The 19,058-nt window shown below is 49.2% G+C and overlaps 2 pseudogenes; one reads left to right on the forward strand and one right to left on the reverse strand.

The window, feature by feature from the left end:
- Positions 1 to 1,001: 1,001 nt before the first annotated feature.
- On the reverse strand, positions 1,002 to 3,366 carry LOC110525624 (annotated as a pseudogene).
- A 30-nt stretch (positions 3,367 to 3,396) lies between these two features.
- LOC110526092 lies at positions 3,397 to 19,045 on the forward strand (annotated as a pseudogene).
- The last annotated feature ends 13 nt before the right edge of the window (positions 19,046 to 19,058 follow it).

Raw genomic sequence — 19,058 nt, forward strand, 5'->3', positions numbered from 1 at the left:
TGTTTCCCTCTCCTACACAGGTGGCAGTCCATGTTTCCTCTGCGTCAGTTCAGGAAGCTCCCAGAGGAAGTCATTAAGATTGAAAAGAACTTCCCATTCGAGCGCCTCTATGACCTCAACCACAATGAGATTGGTAAGTCTGCTCTGCATTGCAACCCAAATGTCCCACTTCGATCTGGACCCACTAACATGACATGCTCATTGATTCATCCCCGGTTGTTGAAGTTGTCACTGCCTCTAGCAACTTACCCTGAAAATTAGTTGGGAATACTGTTCACAATCCCTTACCATTATAACCTTGAACAGTGGAGACAGGAGACTTTGCAAGTTCCTGGTACAGCTGTAGAGTTGTTTCTTCAACACTAAATACACGGTCTGTAAGGAAACAAATCATACAAACAAGTAATTCACGTTATTGCCTGCATTTCCGTCCAACATTGATACTCACCGAAACTGAAGTTCTTGGTAAAATGTCCATCATCAACCTGATGAATTGTCTGCTTATCAGCTTTCCAATACAACTTGACCGGCTCGGCGCTTTCTGCAGCAGTTTCCTCCCTACGACGACAACATTAGAGCTCCACCACAGATAAAGCTACTGTAGGTAGTTAGCAAGCCAATGTCTCAACTAACCCTAACCCAGTTTACAGTTATTATACAATCATTAGTTGGTACAAATTAGATCTGTTGGCTTGCTATATTAATTAGTTACCTACTAACTTACTGTAACTAGAACTAAGTCAGCGCAAACTAACGTTAGCTAACTTTAATCAAAATTGTTAACGGTACTTGTTCAGTAAACTAACTAGCTATATTTTAAGGTGAGAAAACAGCCTCACCGTTCTATGAGAGGTCGAACACGTACACAGACTTTGACAGCAGATTCTTCTGCCATTGTGAAAAAGTCGTCAATTTCCCTGTCAGTTAGCGATACCCTTCACTTGATGAATAACGTTAGCTTTCTGGCTAGCCTCAAAAGCTGACTGAAAATTAGCGCAGTCTTTTTTTTTTGTGTGATAAAAAAAAGAAAAAAGATTATGCTTTATTGATACAACGCACTGCAGAAAAACATTTTGGGGATATATTTAGTATCCTATTTAGGCAAGAGTACACACGTACGTAGCACTATGCATTTTGGAGACGGCACAACTTTAGAAAGCAATATACAAAACGTTCTTAATAAGTGTAAGTGCATATAATATTGAGATGGCTGCAGTTTTCCTTCACAAGAAGACCATGTGAGGACCATGTCCAAATTCTTGTAGGACCATTCAAACAAAGTGAGCAATTTATCAGCATTTCTATCAAAGTCAGCCCAATAAAATGTAGACCAAAGTAAGCCAAACAAAAGTTATCTAAAGTAGAATGTACTTACTACCAAGTCGAATTTAAAATACTTACAGATATTTTAGGACAGACTGTCTCAGTGTCTAATAAGGCTAGATTTCAAAACCCTAAGAAAAGAAAAAAAACATTGAAATCTATGCCTCTATAGGGAGTTAGTTTCTGCAAAAATGATTTGTCTAGAAAATGTTGGTTCTTCCCCATATATTCTTAGTCTAGTTGCCGATGTTACATTGACGTCATTAATCAAGTTTTAGCTAAAAATACGTTAGAAATGCAGCCTAAATGAGACTGCAACTGCCACAAATCATTTCAAGACAAACTGAAACAAACCTTAAAAAATAACATTTAACACTATACAAGGTATCACGTTTCTCTAAGTAACCATTAAATTAGATATTAAAACTGTCAATGATGCAGTGGAAACAAACATTGAATGAAAACGTATTATCCAAATCCTTGCATTTGCTTGCTACGCACACTCGATACCATACATCCAGTTGTCCTGCTCTCAAATCATTAAAAAACAAAAAAACTACAGAAAATGTAAAATAAAAACATTTAAGGAAATTACTTTGGAGAGTTAAGTGAGTTATAAATGGCAACCCTCTACCAGAGACTGTTCAGTATCTTCCATATGGATGCTCTCCGTAGGCCCCCCTCTTATCCTGCCTCGCTGGAGGGGTTTTGCCTCCAGTGGAGGACCATTAACCCTCCCAATCATCCTGGGCATAGGGTTCATAAGTCTCCTGAGCCTCACCATGTCCGTAGTCATAGTACTCTGTGTCCGCTTGTGGAGGTTGTTGACTGTAAAAGTTGTCATAACCTTCATATGCAGGCTCAGCGTAGCTTTCTTCATAGACAGGATATTCATTGTAGGCCTCAGCCTTGGGTGGTGGTGCTGCTGGTGGGAGTGGGCTGGGGATGGTAGCATCCTTGGTGTCCCTGGGGTGGGTGGTCTGGAACGGGGTGTAGTGCCTCCTCTAGCAGGTGGAGAGGGGGGTCCACCCCGACCAGCTGGAGCCCCTCTGGCCGACACACCCCTGGGAGGTCCTCATTGGGAAGCGGCACCACTTTGAGTGCCTCCACGAGGTAGCATTCCTCTGCCCCTGGCTCCTACTGAGTTGGGTGGGGGTGCTCCCTTGCCCCTGTCTGGAGGGCCCCCTCGTCCCCTGGATTGTGAATCTTGACCGCCATTCAGGTAGCCAATCTCCATGAACTGATCCTGGCATATACCATCCATGGTGTTCTGAGGGATGAGGAACTTCTTGACCTTGTCCATGGCGTGAGCCATGCGCAGGTATGCCTCAGGTATAGGAGCAAACACCTCTATGAAGACCTGCAGTTCCATGCCCAGATGAGCATATTTGGGCTCACCACCCTTTCTCAGCTCTTGCTCCTTCACCTTGTCCCTCATGGAACCTTTGCCCAATACTGAGATCTTTGCTCCAGTTTCCTCCTGGAGGCGCTTGATTGTGTTCCCCTGGGGTCCCAAAATCTTACCAACAAAGTTGAACCTTGGGTACTGTTTGACTGGAATGAGTACACGTTCCTTGACCTTGATGTTCTTTGTGGTAAACAGGCCCAGGTTAGTTTCTCTTTCTGTCTCTTTATTTGTCTCTCCTTTCTATCTCTGTAGATATAAGTTTTATTGCATGTGTGAATAAAGAATCCAGACGGTCTTTTTCTGACAGAAGCTCAGGGAGATACTTGCTTTCATTCTCCATTTAGGCTTGTTTAGGCTCGGGCTTAGCGTCAGAACTCATGTGGCTCACGTTCTGTAACGTTTTCGTTTACTTGGTTTCCAGTCGGTCGGGAGCGTCCCAAAACAACCTACTTTATAAAGTTGACCCGCTTGATGTTCTCAGCTATGTTTCCGAACGTAATATTCTCCGGTAACTAGCTACACGTTATCCGTATTTCACCGCTAAAAGAGAGCGCGTTGTGGATGATTACGGCTTGTAGAATCAAATTAGCGCAGTCTCATCCTTTGATTTTCTTTGGACTGCGTCATCATTTGGAAGGCTGCACGTTACAGGGTGGAAGGGGTCTTAAAGAAAAGGCTGCTTGTTTTATAACGCGTTCAATGCATTTTTGAAATATATAAATATTGTTATCACTAAGCAAAATATGAACAATATATCTATTAACAAAGAGGATAATTAGAATAGCTTTACTTACTCACAAGATAGGAAGAAAACATTTCCCTTTATATTTTTTAAGTGGTCAAGCCTTCTGTTTTCGCATCAAAAAGCGACCAACATCGTTTTAAAGCGTCTGTCAACAGGAAAATACATGTGTGTAAATGCAGAGAGAACTGTGGCTAATATCTTTGGTAAAAGCAAAGCAAACGCTGAGATCTAAATTGTATCGACTCATAATAGTTGACATAGTGAACTGTTTGAAAAATGCATTGTGATATTGTAGACTCCTGACTTAATTTCCAGCTAGCCATCCGTGGATAGGCTAATAGAGCTACATGAAGTTTGCCCACATATTTTTGTTGTAGCCCGTTTCAACATTTGAACAATAGCTATGTTACTTATTAATATGTATGTTCACTGTTTGTGTTTGTTGTGTGATGGCTAGCAACCTCCTGGATTAATGTAGTAATACGTGTGTTTATAAAGTGTACAGTAACGTTAAATAAAGTAAGGACCTAAAACGAACTACAATGACATACATTATGCTTTTCATAGATATCTTGGAGATGAGGAAAGTGATGGCTCTAGCAACGAGTCTCGATCCAAAGTATTGTTGGCTAAGCTTCAGAGGAAGGCCAAAGTCGAGGAGCAACAGAGCTTGGCATGTCAAGGGGAACACAAGTCAAAAACAATAGTTCAGAATGACAGGGACACCTCTGCGAAGAAGAAAATAAAAAACAACGGAGACAACCTTGAGGAGACAAAACACCCAAAGAAGAGGAAAGAGCAAGTAAACCAACATGTCTCCACCTGACCCTGAAGAACTTTCCAAAGGTGACAATGCATGCAAAGAAGAAAAATGCTACAAAAAATATACAACTAACAGAAGACAAAGGTCTGTATCTATCATTTTGTCACACATTTACATTTGAAATAGTATAACATTCATAAGAATACATTTTTATATTTGTATCCCTTATTTTGTCTTTGCTTCTCTCCTTGGTCTTAGATGGGATGATTTTGAGAAAAAGATTATTCAAAAGGTACCGTATTTTGGTTAAGTGCACTATCACATTGATATAACTTGTAGTGGAAATTGTCCTAGAGATGTGCATCTCTCCTTACAAGCACAATTCGATACGCATCTAGATACATGGGCTACGATACAATACTTTTAGTTTGAAACGATTCGGTGCAATTCGATTTGTGGAACAAAATGGTAATAAAAGTGCATTTGTTATACCTGTTATTCAGGTATGAATTAAACCATCAGCCATACATTTTTTATGGAAGGTGTGTTTTCTTTCATTAGATAGAAAGTTTGATGTTCTCATGTCGTCTTAGGCACTGATGGAGCGAGGTTTATGTGACATCCGGGTTTTGACAGTGTTGCCCACCAAAGAGCTTGCACAGCAGGTAACTAGGGTCAAACCTTCAATCTCCATGATGGAGATAACTTGTGATTGTTTTTGGTTAGCTCACATCCACTGAAAATCGTTGAATGTTTTTCCTCAAACAGGTTTGCAAAGTATTCAGTTCATATGCGGAGGGCACCAGCTTGAAAGTGGTTATAATCGCTGGTCAAAAGTTTTTTGCCAAAGAGCAGGCATCGCTCTCTGAAACCCAGTCAAGACACATCAAGGTCTTTCTTCCTGGGTAGATATTAAATTATTCTATTTGTTTAAGCTTAGAGTTTCCTTTCACTCAAAATAGTCCTTTGTGCATAAATGGCACTGTCACGGTTTTCTTGATGAGAAGGAGAGTCGGACCAAAATGCAGCGTGTAGATTGCGATCCATGTTTTAATGAACAAACGTAAAACACGAATCAATGCAAACACTACAAAATAAAGAACGTGATGAACGTAACGAAAAACCTAAAACAGCCTATCTGGTGAAAAACACATAGACAGGAACAATCACCCACAAACACACAGTGAAACCCAGGCTACCTAAATATGGTTCCCAATCAGAGACAATGACGAACACCTGCCTCTGACTGAGAACCATATCAGGCTGAACATAGAAATAGACAAACAAGACATGAAACATAGAATACCCACTCAGATCACACCCTGACCAATCAAAACATAGAAAATACAAAGTAAACTATGGTCAGGGCGTGACAGTACCCCCCCCCAAGGTGCGGACTCCGGCCGCAAAACCTGAACCTATAGGGGAGGGTCTGGGTGGGCATCTGTCCGCGGTGGCGGCTCTGGCACTGGACGTGGACCCCACTCCATGACAGTTTTAATCCCCCTCCTAAACGTCCCTAAATAGGTTACCCACCACAATGATAACATGGGACAGAGGGACAGCTCGGGACAGAGGTAACTCGGGACAGATGGGTAGCTCAGCACTGAGAGGAAGCTCAGCACTGAGAAGAAGCTCAGCACTGAGAAGAAGCCCAGGCAGGTAGTAGAAACTACCAGAACCTGGCTGGCTGGCGGTTTCAGCAGATCCTGGTCGACTAGCAGATCTGGAAGAATCTGGTCGACTGGCGGATCTGGGAGAATCTGTTCGACTGGCGGATCTGGGAGAATCTGGTCGACTGGCGGATCTGGGAGAATCTGGTCGACTGGCGGATCTGGGAGAATCTGGTCGACTGGCGGATCTGGGAGAATCTGGTCGACTGGCGGATCTGGAAGAATCTGGTCGACTGGCGGATCTGGGAGAATCTGGTCGACTGGCGGATCTGGGAGAATCTGGTCGACTGGCGGATCTGGGAGAATCTGGTCGACTGGCGGATCTGGGAGAATCTGGTCGACTGGCGGATCTGGGAGAATCTGGTCGACTGGCGGATCTGGGAGAATCTGGTCGACTGGCGGATCTGGGAGAATCTGGTCGACTGGCGGATCTGGGAGAATCTGGTCGACTGGCGGATCTGGGAGAATCTGGTCGACTGGCGGATCTGGGAGAATCTGGTCGACTGGCGGATCTGGGAGAATCTGGTCGACTGGCGGATCTGGGAGAATCTGGTCGACTGGCGGATCTGGGAGAATCTGGTCGACTGGCGGATCTGGGAGAATCTGGTCGACTGGCGGATCTGGGAGAATCTGGTCGACTGGCGGATCTGGGAGAGTCTGGACGACTGGCGGATCTGAGAGAGTCTGGACGACTGGCGGATCTGGAAGAGTCTGGTCGACTGGCAGATCTGGAAGAGTCTGGTCGACTGGCAGATCTGGAAAAGTCTGGTCGACTGTCAGATCTGGAAGAGTCTGGTCGACTGTCAGATCTGGAAGAGTCTGGACGACTGTCAGATCTGGAAGAGTCTGGACGACTGTCAGATCTGGAAGAGTCTGGACGACTGTCAGATCTGGAAGAGTCTGGACGACTGTCAGATCTGGAAGAGTCTGGACGACGGGCAGATCTGGAAGAGTCTGGACGACGGGCAGATCTGGAAGAGTCTGGACGACGGGCAGATCTGGAAGAGTCTGGACGACGGGCAGATCTGGAAGAGTCTGGTCGACTGGCAGATCTGGAAGAGTCTGGACGACGGGCAGATCTGGAAGAGTCTGGACGACGGGCAGATCTGGAAGAGTCTGGACGACGGGCAGATCTGGAAGAGTCTGGTCGACTGACAACTCTGGAAGAGTCTGGTCGACCGGCAGCTCTGGAAGAGTCTGGTCGACCGGCAGATCTGGGAGAGTCTGGTCGACCGGCAGATCTGGGAGAGTCTGGTCGACCGGCAGATCTGGGAGAGTCTGGTCGACCGGCAGATCTGGCTGCTCCATGCTGACTGGCTGCTCAATACTGACTGGCAGCTCTGGCTGCTCCATGCTGACTGGCAGCTCTGGCTGCTCCATGCTGACTGGCTGCTCCATGCTGACTGGCGGCTCTGGCTGCTCCATACTGACTGGCAGCTCCATGCCGACTGGCAGCTCCAGCTGCTCCATGCTGACTGGCTGCTCAATGCTGACTGGCGGCCCTGGCTGCTCCATGCTAACTGGCAGCTCTGGCGGCTCCTTGCAGACTGGCAGCTCTGGCGGCTCCTTGCAGACTGGCAGCTCTGGCGGCTCCTTGCAGACTGGCAGCTTTTGCGGCATCCTGCAGACAGGCAGCTCTGGCGGCTCCTTGGAGACTGGCAGCTCCATGCAGACTGACAGCTCCTTGCAGGCTGGCAGCTCCTTGCAGGCTGGCAGCTCCTTGCAGACTGGCAGCTCTTTGCAGACTGGCAGCTCCTTGCAGACTGGCAGCTCCTTGCCGACTGGCAGCTCCTTGCAGACTGGCAGCTCTGGCTGCTTCATGTAGACTGACAGCTCTGGCTGCTCCTTGCAAACTGACAGCTCGGGCTGCTTCATGCAGACTGACAGCTCCTTGCAGGCTGGCAGCTCCTTGCAGACTGGCAGCTCCTTGCAGACTGGCAGCTCCTTGCAGGCTGGCAGCTCCTTGCAGGCTGGCAGCTCCTTGCAGGCTGGCAGCTCTGGCGGCTCCTTGCAGACAGGCAGCTCTGGCGGCTCCTTGCAGACAGGCAGCTCTGGCGGCTCCTTGCAGACTGGCAGCTCCTTGCAGACTGGCAGCTCCTTGCAGGCTGGCAGCTCCTTGCAGACTGGCAGCTCCTTGCAGACTGGCAGCTCCTTGCAGACTGGCAGCTCTGGCTGCTTCATGTAGACTGACAGTTCTGGCTGCTCCTTGCAAACTGACAGCTCAGGCTGCTCCATGCAGACGGACAGCTCCTTGCAGACTGGCAGCTCCTTGCAGACTGGCAGCTCATTGCAGACTGGCAGCTCGGGCTGCTTCATGCAGACTGGCAGTTCTGGCTGCGCTGAACAGGCGGGAGACTCCGACAGCGCAGGAGAGGAGAGAGGCTCCGGCTGCGCTGAACAGGCGGGAGATTCCGGCAGCGCAGGAGAGCAGAAAGGCTCTGGCTGCGCTGAACAGGCGGGAGACTCCGGCAGCGCAGGAGAGTAGAAAGGCTCTGGCTGCGCTGAACAGTCGGGAGACTCCGATAGCGCAGTAGAGAAGAGAGGCTCTGGCTGCGCTGAACAGGCGGGAGACTCCGGCAGCGCAGGAGAGGAGAGAGGCTCTAGCTGCGCTGAACAGGCGGAAGACTCCGATAGCGCATGAGATGAGAGAGGCTCTGGCTGCGCTGAACAGGCGAGGCGCACTGTAGGCCTGATGCATAGTGCTGGCACAGGACGTGCAAGGCTAGGGATGGGCACAGGAGGCCTGATGCGTGAGACTGGAACCAACTTCACCAGCCGACTAAAACGGACCTCAGGACGAGTATGGAGCGCTAACCCAGGTGCCATCAAATCCCTGACACGTTCCGTCAGGCGAATTCTATGCAAAATGCACCAACACAGCAACTCCCTCATTTCTCTCTCCTCCAATTTCCCCATTAACTCCTTCACAGTCTCTGTTTCACTCACCTCCAACACCGGCTCTGGTTCTGCTCTCCTTGGCTCCTCACGATAAACAGGGAGAGTTGGCTCAGGTCTGGCTCCTGACTCTGCCACACTCTCCCTGAGCCCCCCCCCAAGAATTTTTTTGGGCTGACTATGGGGCCTCCGTCCGCGCCGCCTTGCTTGCTTCGCAAACTCCATTCTCCTATATCCTTCCGCGCACTGCTCCATCGAATCCCAGGCGGGCTCCGGCACTCTCCCTGGGTCGGCCGCCCACCTGTCGATCTCCTCCCAAGTCGTATACTCCATACTGCACTCCTCTTTGGGCTGCTCCTGTTGTTTCTTCTCCCGCTGCACCTTTGGGTGGCTACACTCCCCTGGTTTAGCCCAGGGTCCTCTCCCGTCGAGGATTTCCTCCCATGTCCAGAAATCCTTATTGCGCATCTCCTCGCGCTGCTCCTGCCTGTTGACACGCTGCTTGGTCCTTTTGTGGTGGGTGATTCTGTCACGGTTTTCTTGATGAGAAGGAGAGTCGGACCAAAATGCAGCGTGTAGATTGCGATCCATGTTTTAATGAACAAACGTAAAACACGAATCAATGCAAACACTACAAAATAAAGAACGTGATGAACGTAACGAAAAACCTAAAACAGCCTATCTGGTGAAAAACACATAGACAGGAACAATCACCCACAAACACACAGTGAAACCCAGGCTACCTAAATATGGTTCCCAATCAGAGACAATGACGAACACCTGCCTCTGACTGAGAACCATATCAGGCTGAACATAGAAATAGACAAACAAGACATGAAACATAGAATACCCACTCAGATCACACCCTGACCAATCAAAACATAGAAAATACAAAGTAAACTATGGTCAGGGCGTGACAGTACCCCCCCCCAAGGTGCGGACTCCGGCCGCAAAACCTGAACCTATAGGGGAGGGTCTGGGTGGGCATCTGTCCGCGGTGGCGGCTCTGGCACTGGACGTGGACCCCACTCCATGACAGTTTTAATCCCCCTCCTAAACGTCCCTAAATAGGTTACCCACCACAATGATAACATGGGACAGAGGGACAGCTCGGGACAGAGGTAACTCGGGACAGATGGGTAGCTCAGCACTGAGAGGAAGCTCAGCACTGAGAAGAAGCTCAGCACTGAGAAGAAGCCCAGGCAGGTAGTAGAAACTACCAGAACCTGGCTGGCTGGCGGTTTCAGCAGATCCTGGTCGACTAGCAGATCTGGAAGAATCTGGTCGACTGGCGGATCTGGGAGAATCTGTTCGACTGGCGGATCTGGGAGAATCTGGTCGACTGGCGGATCTGGGAGAATCTGGTCGACTGGCGGATCTGGGAGAATCTGGTCGACTGGCGGATCTGGGAGAATCTGGTCGACTGGCGGATCTGGAAGAATCTGGTCGACTGGCGGATCTGGGAGAATCTGGTCGACTGGCGGATCTGGGAGAATCTGGTCGACTGGCGGATCTGGGAGAATCTGGTCGACTGGCGGATCTGGGAGAATCTGGTCGACTGGCGGATCTGGGAGAATCTGGTCGACTGGCGGATCTGGGAGAATCTGGTCGACTGGCGGATCTGGGAGAATCTGGTCGACTGGCGGATCTGGGAGAATCTGGTCGACTGGCGGATCTGGGAGAATCTGGTCGACTGGCGGATCTGGGAGAATCTGGTCGACTGGCGGATCTGGGAGAATCTGGTCGACTGGCGGATCTGGGAGAATCTGGTCGACTGGCGGATCTGGGAGAATCTGGTCGACTGGCGGATCTGGGAGAATCTGGTCGACTGGCGGATCTGGGAGAATCTGGTCGACTGGCGGATCTGGGAGAGTCTGGACGACTGGCGGATCTGAGAGAGTCTGGACGACTGGCGGATCTGGAAGAGTCTGGTCGACTGGCAGATCTGGAAGAGTCTGGTCGACTGGCAGATCTGGAAAAGTCTGGTCGACTGTCAGATCTGGAAGAGTCTGGTCGACTGTCAGATCTGGAAGAGTCTGGACGACTGTCAGATCTGGAAGAGTCTGGACGACTGTCAGATCTGGAAGAGTCTGGACGACTGTCAGATCTGGAAGAGTCTGGACGACTGTCAGATCTGGAAGAGTCTGGACGACGGGCAGATCTGGAAGAGTCTGGACGACGGGCAGATCTGGAAGAGTCTGGACGACGGGCAGATCTGGAAGAGTCTGGACGACGGGCAGATCTGGAAGAGTCTGGTCGACTGGCAGATCTGGAAGAGTCTGGACGACGGGCAGATCTGGAAGAGTCTGGACGACGGGCAGATCTGGAAGAGTCTGGACGACGGGCAGATCTGGAAGAGTCTGGTCGACTGACAACTCTGGAAGAGTCTGGTCGACCGGCAGCTCTGGAAGAGTCTGGTCGACCGGCAGATCTGGGAGAGTCTGGTCGACCGGCAGATCTGGGAGAGTCTGGTCGACCGGCAGATCTGGGAGAGTCTGGTCGACCGGCAGATCTGGCTGCTCCATGCTGACTGGCTGCTCAATACTGACTGGCAGCTCTGGCTGCTCCATGCTGACTGGCAGCTCTGGCTGCTCCATGCTGACTGGCTGCTCCATGCTGACTGGCGGCTCTGGCTGCTCCATACTGACTGGCAGCTCCATGCCGACTGGCAGCTCCAGCTGCTCCATGCTGACTGGCTGCTCAATGCTGACTGGCGGCCCTGGCTGCTCCATGCTAACTGGCAGCTCTGGCGGCTCCTTGCAGACTGGCAGCTCTGGCGGCTCCTTGCAGACTGGCAGCTCTGGCGGCTCCTTGCAGACTGGCAGCTTTTGCGGCATCCTGCAGACAGGCAGCTCTGGCGGCTCCTTGGAGACTGGCAGCTCCATGCAGACTGACAGCTCCTTGCAGGCTGGCAGCTCCTTGCAGGCTGGCAGCTCCTTGCAGACTGGCAGCTCTTTGCAGACTGGCAGCTCCTTGCAGACTGGCAGCTCCTTGCCGACTGGCAGCTCCTTGCAGACTGGCAGCTCTGGCTGCTTCATGTAGACTGACAGCTCTGGCTGCTCCTTGCAAACTGACAGCTCGGGCTGCTTCATGCAGACTGACAGCTCCTTGCAGGCTGGCAGCTCCTTGCAGACTGGCAGCTCCTTGCAGACTGGCAGCTCCTTGCAGGCTGGCAGCTCCTTGCAGGCTGGCAGCTCCTTGCAGGCTGGCAGCTCTGGCGGCTCCTTGCAGACAGGCAGCTCTGGCGGCTCCTTGCAGACAGGCAGCTCTGGCGGCTCCTTGCAGACTGGCAGCTCCTTGCAGACTGGCAGCTCCTTGCAGGCTGGCAGCTCCTTGCAGACTGGCAGCTCCTTGCAGACTGGCAGCTCCTTGCAGACTGGCAGCTCTGGCTGCTTCATGTAGACTGACAGTTCTGGCTGCTCCTTGCAAACTGACAGCTCAGGCTGCTCCATGCAGACGGACAGCTCCTTGCAGACTGGCAGCTCCTTGCAGACTGGCAGCTCATTGCAGACTGGCAGCTCGGGCTGCTTCATGCAGACTGGCAGTTCTGGCTGCGCTGAACAGGCGGGAGACTCCGACAGCGCAGGAGAGGAGAGAGGCTCCGGCTGCGCTGAACAGGCGGGAGATTCCGGCAGCGCAGGAGAGCAGAAAGGCTCTGGCTGCGCTGAACAGGCGGGAGACTCCGGCAGCGCAGGAGAGTAGAAAGGCTCTGGCTGCGCTGAACAGTCGGGAGACTCCGATAGCGCAGTAGAGAAGAGAGGCTCTGGCTGCGCTGAACAGGCGGGAGACTCCGGCAGCGCAGGAGAGGAGAGAGGCTCTAGCTGCGCTGAACAGGCGGAAGACTCCGATAGCGCATGAGATGAGAGAGGCTCTGGCTGCGCTGAACAGGCGAGGCGCACTGTAGGCCTGATGCATAGTGCTGGCACAGGACGTGCAAGGCTAGGGATGGGCACAGGAGGCCTGATGCGTGAGACTGGAACCAACTTCACCAGCCGACTAAAACGGACCTCAGGACGAGTATGGAGCGCTAACCCAGGTGCCATCAAATCCCTGACACGTTCCGTCAGGCGAATTCTATGCAAAATGCACCAACACAGCAACTCCCTCATTTCTCTCTCCTCCAATTTCCCCATTAACTCCTTCACAGTCTCTGTTTCACTCACCTCCAACACCGGCTCTGGTTCTGCTCTCCTTGGCTCCTCACGATAAACAGGGAGAGTTGGCTCAGGTCTGGCTCCTGACTCTGCCACACTCTCCCTGAGCCCCCCCCCAAGAATTTTTTTGGGCTGACTATGGGGCCTCCGTCCGCGCCGCCTTGCTTGCTTCGCAAACTCCATTCTCCTATATCCTTCCGCGCACTGCTCCATCGAATCCCAGGCGGGCTCCGGCACTCTCCCTGGGTCGGCCGCCCACCTGTCGATCTCCTCCCAAGTCGTATACTCCATACTGCACTCCTCTTTGGGCTGCTCCTGTTGTTTCTTCTCCCGCTGCACCTTTGGGTGGCTACACTCCCCTGGTTTAGCCCAGGGTCCTCTCCCGTCGAGGATTTCCTCCCATGTCCAGAAATCCTTATTGCGCATCTCCTCGCGCTGCTCCTGCCTGTTGACACGCTGCTTGGTCCTTTTGTGGTGGGTGATTCTGTCACGGTTTTCTTGATGAGAAGGAGAGTCGGACCAAAATGCAGCGTGTAGATTGCGATCCATGTTTTAATGAACAAACGTAAAACACGAATCAATGCAAACACTACAAAATAAAGAACGTGATGAACGTAACGAAAAACCTAAAACAGCCTATCTGGTGAAAAACACATAGACAGGAACAATCACCCACAAACACACAGTGAAACCCAGGCTACCTAAATAGGGTTCCCAATCAGAGACAATGACGAACACCTGCCTCTGACTGAGAACCATATCAGGCTGAACATAGAAATAGACAAACAAGACATGAAACATAGAATACCCACTCAGATCACACCCTGACCAATCAAAACATAGAAAATACAAAGTAAACTATGGTCAGGGCGTGACAGGCACCATGATTTTAAAGAGAATCAGTCTGAAAGAGATACCTTTTGCTATTTTTACAGAGGTGGAACAAGCCACAGTTTGGCAGACATTGTTGTCGCAACCCCTGGGAGACTGGTTGATCACATCAATAAGATTTATGGTTTCAGTTTGGAACACCTCCGCTTCCTTGTGGGTCACTAATACAAGTACAGTGTCCATTTTATTTGCATGGATGTTATGACTAACAGTATTTAAATAAAGTATTCATAATTCATGATGTTCTCATTATAAATCCTTCTCTCAGATCATTGATGAGGCAGACCGGATGATTGACCGCATGCACCAGTCTTGGCTCAGTCAGGTGACCAAGGCAGTTTACAGATCCAAGAGGGGTTCTGAAGCAGTCTAGATCTTCAAGAGGACAGAGCCTGCACTTATCACTGCAGCGAGGGAAGACCTCACTTCTCAGGATTCTTTCAGACAGTACTGGAAATTCAGGACCGGCAACTATGTGGTTTGTTTGTTAGAGAATACAAACTGTACTACACCTATGGATTGTGTGCTTTCACACATTATTCTCGGATATATGCATTTCGGTGATTTAAACATTTCTGTTTTTTTATTTGTGTTCTTTACCAAAAAATTATTGCAATAGATTTTTTATTTCTCCTATATCCCAGAGCAATGTGTCACTGTGGTCTCTTTTTTTGGAGAGTACTATGTCAAATCAAATCAAATTTTATTTGTCACATACACATGGTTAGCAGATGTTAATGCGAGTGTAGCTGTCACACCCTGACCATAGTTTACTTTGTATGTTTCTATGTTTTGGTTGGTCAGGGTGTGATCTGAGTGGGCATTCTATGTTACATGTCTAGTTTGTCCAGTTCTATGTTCGGCCTGATATGGTACTCAATCAGAGGCAGGTGTTCGTCATTGTCTCTGATTGGGAACCATATTTAGGTAGCCTGGGTTTCACTGTGTGTTTGTGGGTGATTGTTTCTGTCTATGTGTTTTCACCAGATAGGGCTGTTTAGGTTTTCGTTACGTTCATCACGTTCTTTATTTTGTAGTGTTTGTATTGATTCGTGTTTTACGTTTGTTCATTAAAACATGGATCGCAATCTACACGCTGCATTTTGGTCCGACTCTCCTTCTCATACAGAAAACCGTTACAGTAGCGAAATGCTTGTGCTTCTAGTTCCGACAATGCAGTAATAACCAACAAGTAATCTAGCTAACAATTCCAAAAGTACTACCTTATACACACAAGTGTAAGGGGATAAAGAATATGTACATAAAGATATATGAGTGAGTGATGGTACAGAGCGGCATAGGCAAGATACAGTAGATGGTATTGAGTGCAGTATATACATATGAGATGAGTATGTAAACAAAGTGGCATAGTTAAAGTGGCTAGTGATACATGTATTACATAAAGATGCAGTAGATGATATAGAGTACAGTATATACATATGAGATGAATAATGTAGGGTATGTAAACATTATATTAGGTAGCATTGTTTAAAGTGGCTAGTGATATATTTTACATCATTTCCCATCAATTCCCATTATTAAAGTGGCTGGAGTTGAGTCAGTGTGTTGGCAGCAGCCACTCAATGTTAGTGGTGGCTGTTTAACAGTCTGATGGCCTTGAGATAGAAGCTGTTTTTCAGTCTCTCGGTCCCAGCTTTGATGCACCTGTACTGACCTCGCCTTCTGGATGATAGCGGGGTGAACAGGCAGTGGCTCGGGTGGTTGTTGTCCTTGATGATCTTTATGGCCTTCCTGTGACATCGGGTGGTGTAGGTGTCCTGGAAGGCAGGCAGTTTGCCCCCGGTGATGCGTTGTGCAGACCTCACTACCCTCTGGAGAGCCTTACGGTTGTGGGCGGAGCAGTTGCCGTACCAGGCGGTGATACAGCCCGACAGGATGCTCTCGATTGTGCATCTGTAGAAGTTTGTGAGTGCTTTTGGTGACAAGCCGAATTTCTTTAGCCTCCTGAGGTTGAAGAGGCGCTGCTGCGCCTTCTTCACGATGCTGTCTGTGTGGGTGGACCAATTCAGTTTGTCTGTGATGTGTACGCCGAGGAACTTAAAACTTACTACCCTCTCCACTACTGTTCCATCAATGTGGATAGGGGGGTGTTCCCTCTGCTGTTTCCTGAAGGTCATAATCATCTCCTTAGTTTTGTTGACGTTGAGTGTGAGGTTATTTTCCTGACACCACACTCCGAGGGCCCTCACCTCCTCCCTGTAGGCCGTCTCATCGTTGTTGGTAATCAAGCCTACCACTGTTGTGTCGTCCGCAAACTTGATGATTGAGTTGGAGGCGTGCGTGGCCACGCAGTCGTGGGTGAACAGGGAGTACAGGAGAGGGCTCAGAACGCACCCTTGTGGGGCCACAGTGTTGAGGATCAGCGGGGTGGAAATGTTGTTACCTACACTCACCACCTGGGGGCGGCCCGTCAGGAAGTCCAGTACCCAGTTGCACAGGGCGGGGTCGAGACCCAGGGTCTCGAGCTTGATGACGAGCTTGGAGGGCACTATGGTGTTAAATGCCGAGCTGTAGTCGATGAACAGCATTCTCACATAGGTATTCCTCTTGTCCAGATGGGTTAGGGCAGTGTGCAGTGTGGTTGAGATTGCATCGTCTGTGGACCTATTTGGGCGGTAAGCAAATTGGAGTGGGTCTAGGGTGTCAGGTAGGGTGGAGGTGATATGGTCCTTGACTAGTCTCTCAAAGCACTTCATGATGACGGAAGTGAGTGCTAGTCGTTTAGCTCAGTTACCTTAGCTTTCTTGGGAACAGGAACAATGGTGGCCCTCTTGAAGCATGTGGGAACAACAGACTGGGATAGGGATTGATTGAATATGTCCGTAAACACACCAGCCAGCTGGTCTGCGCATGCTCTGAGGGTGCGGCTGGGGATGCCGTCTGGGCCTGCAGCCTTGCGAGGGTTGACACGTTTAAATGTTTTCCTCACGTCGGCTGCAGTGAAGGAGAGTCCACATGTTTTAGTTGCGGGCCGTGTCAGTGGCACTGTATTGTCCTCAAAGCGGGCAAACAATGATTTAGTCTGCCTGGGAGCAAGACATCCTGGTCCGTGACTGGGCTGGTTTTCTTTTTGTAATCCGTGATTGACTGTAGACCCTGCCACATACCTCTTGTGTCTGAGCCGTTGAATTGAGATACTACTTTGTCTCTATACTGACGCTTAGCTTGTTTGATTGCCTTGCGGAGGGAATAGTTACACTGTTTGTATTCGGTCATGTTTCCGGTCACCTTGCCCTGATTTAAAGCAGTGGTTCGGGCTTTCAGTTTCACGTGAATGCTGCCATCAATCCACGGTTTCTGGTTTGGGAATGTTTTAATCGTTGTTATGGGAACGACATCTTCAACGCACGTTCTAATGAACTCGCTCACCGAATCAGCGTATTCGTCAATGTTGTTGTCTGACGCATTACGAAACATATCCCAGTCCACGTGATGGAAGCAGTCTTGGAGTGTGGAATCAGATTGGTCGGACCAGCGTTGAACAGATCTCAGCGCGGGAGCTTCTTGTTTTAGTTTCTGTCTGTAGGCAGGGATCAACAAAATGGAGTCGTGGTCAGCTTTTCAGAAAGGAGGGCGGGGCAGGGCCTTATATGCGTCGCGGAAGTTAGAATAGCAGTGATCCAAGGTTTTTCCACTCCTGGTTGCGCAATCGATATGCTGATAAAATTTAGGGAGTCTTGTTTTCAGATTAGCCTTGTTAAAATCCCCAGCTACAATGAATGCAGCCTCCGGATAAATGGATTCCAGTTTGCAAAGAGTCAAATAAAGTTCGTTCAGAGCCATCGATGTGTCTGCTTGGGGGGGAATATATACGGCTGTGATTATTTCTTACCAGAAAGATGTTTGTTTCTGTCTGCGCGATGCGTGGAGAAACCAGCTGGCTGCACCGATTCCGATAGCGTCTCTCCAGTGAGCCATGTTTCCGTGAAGCAAAGAACGTTACAGTCTCTGATGTCCCTCTGGAATGCTACCCTTGCTCGGATTTCATCAACCTTGTTGTCAAGAGACTGGACATTGGCGAGAAGAATGCTAGGGAGTGGTGCACGATGTGCCCGTCTCCGGAGTCTGACCAGAAGACTGCTCCGTTTCCCCCTTTTACGAAGTCGTTTTTTGGGGTCGCCGGCTGGGATCCATTCCGTTGTCCTGGGTGAAAGGCAGAACACAGGATCCACTTCGCGAAAGTCATATTCTTGGTCGTACTGATGGTGAGTTGACGCTGCTCTTATGTTCAGTAGTTCTTCTTGACTGTATGTAATGAAACCTAAGATGACCTGGGGTACTAATGTAAGAAATAACACGGGGAAAAAAACAAAAAACTGCATAGTTTCCTAGGAACGTGAAGCGAGGCGGCCATCGCGCCGGAATATGCCCTGCACTCTGAGTAAGAAGCCCCTCCTCATCCTCCATTTCATGCTGTGCCTGAAGTTTAGTCCCATTCTGTGCTTCACCAATTCCAGAGAATCCGCTCACAGGTTGGTGAATCTTCCCTTGCCTTCTCCTTAATGCATTATTTGATGATGTCCACAGCCATATGATTTGCTCTCTGTTCTCTCTAACAGACTGTGTCTGCTAGTGTAGCTTTTTAGTGGAGTGCAGGCAGTTGAGTTCTCCTCACGACTCCCAATGACAGGAGGAGAACCCTTAAGGAGTTTGAACAGGGAAAGATCCAACTGTGAGTATGAGTGTCTGTTTGAGGATAATTTAACGTTATATTTTCTCTGCCAAATATATAATAATATATATTTGTTCTGTTCAAGTTTGACCAGCACTGATGCTGCTGCCAGAGGCATTGTCATCAACGGGGTGAAATGTGTTGTGAACTACGATGCACCGCAGTTCTTCAGGACGTACATAGCCTGTAACTGCATTGGCTAAATTGTATTTGTTGTTGTAGCTTTTATATGCAATGAATGTTATTAGATGTTCTGCCTTCCTGTGACAGTATTTGTGTTGGAAAAGGGTTGGAAAGACTGCAAGAGCTGGAAAAGCTCTTACAAAACAAAATAGTACACAAAGAGCAATGGAGATGATGTGGATGTGTGGCCAAGGCTGAAATGAGATCACTGCAGAAAGCAATATTCTGTTAAAACAACACATTTCACTGCACCTATCTGGTGTATGTGACAATAAAACATATTTGATTAAATAATACACTGAAAAAACAAACGCAACATGTAAAGGGTTG

The sequence above is a fragment of the Oncorhynchus mykiss genome, chromosome 6 (assembly GCF_013265735.2).
Source record: "Oncorhynchus mykiss isolate Arlee chromosome 6, USDA_OmykA_1.1, whole genome shotgun sequence".
Classification (NCBI taxonomy): domain Eukaryota; kingdom Metazoa; phylum Chordata; class Actinopteri; order Salmoniformes; family Salmonidae; genus Oncorhynchus; species Oncorhynchus mykiss.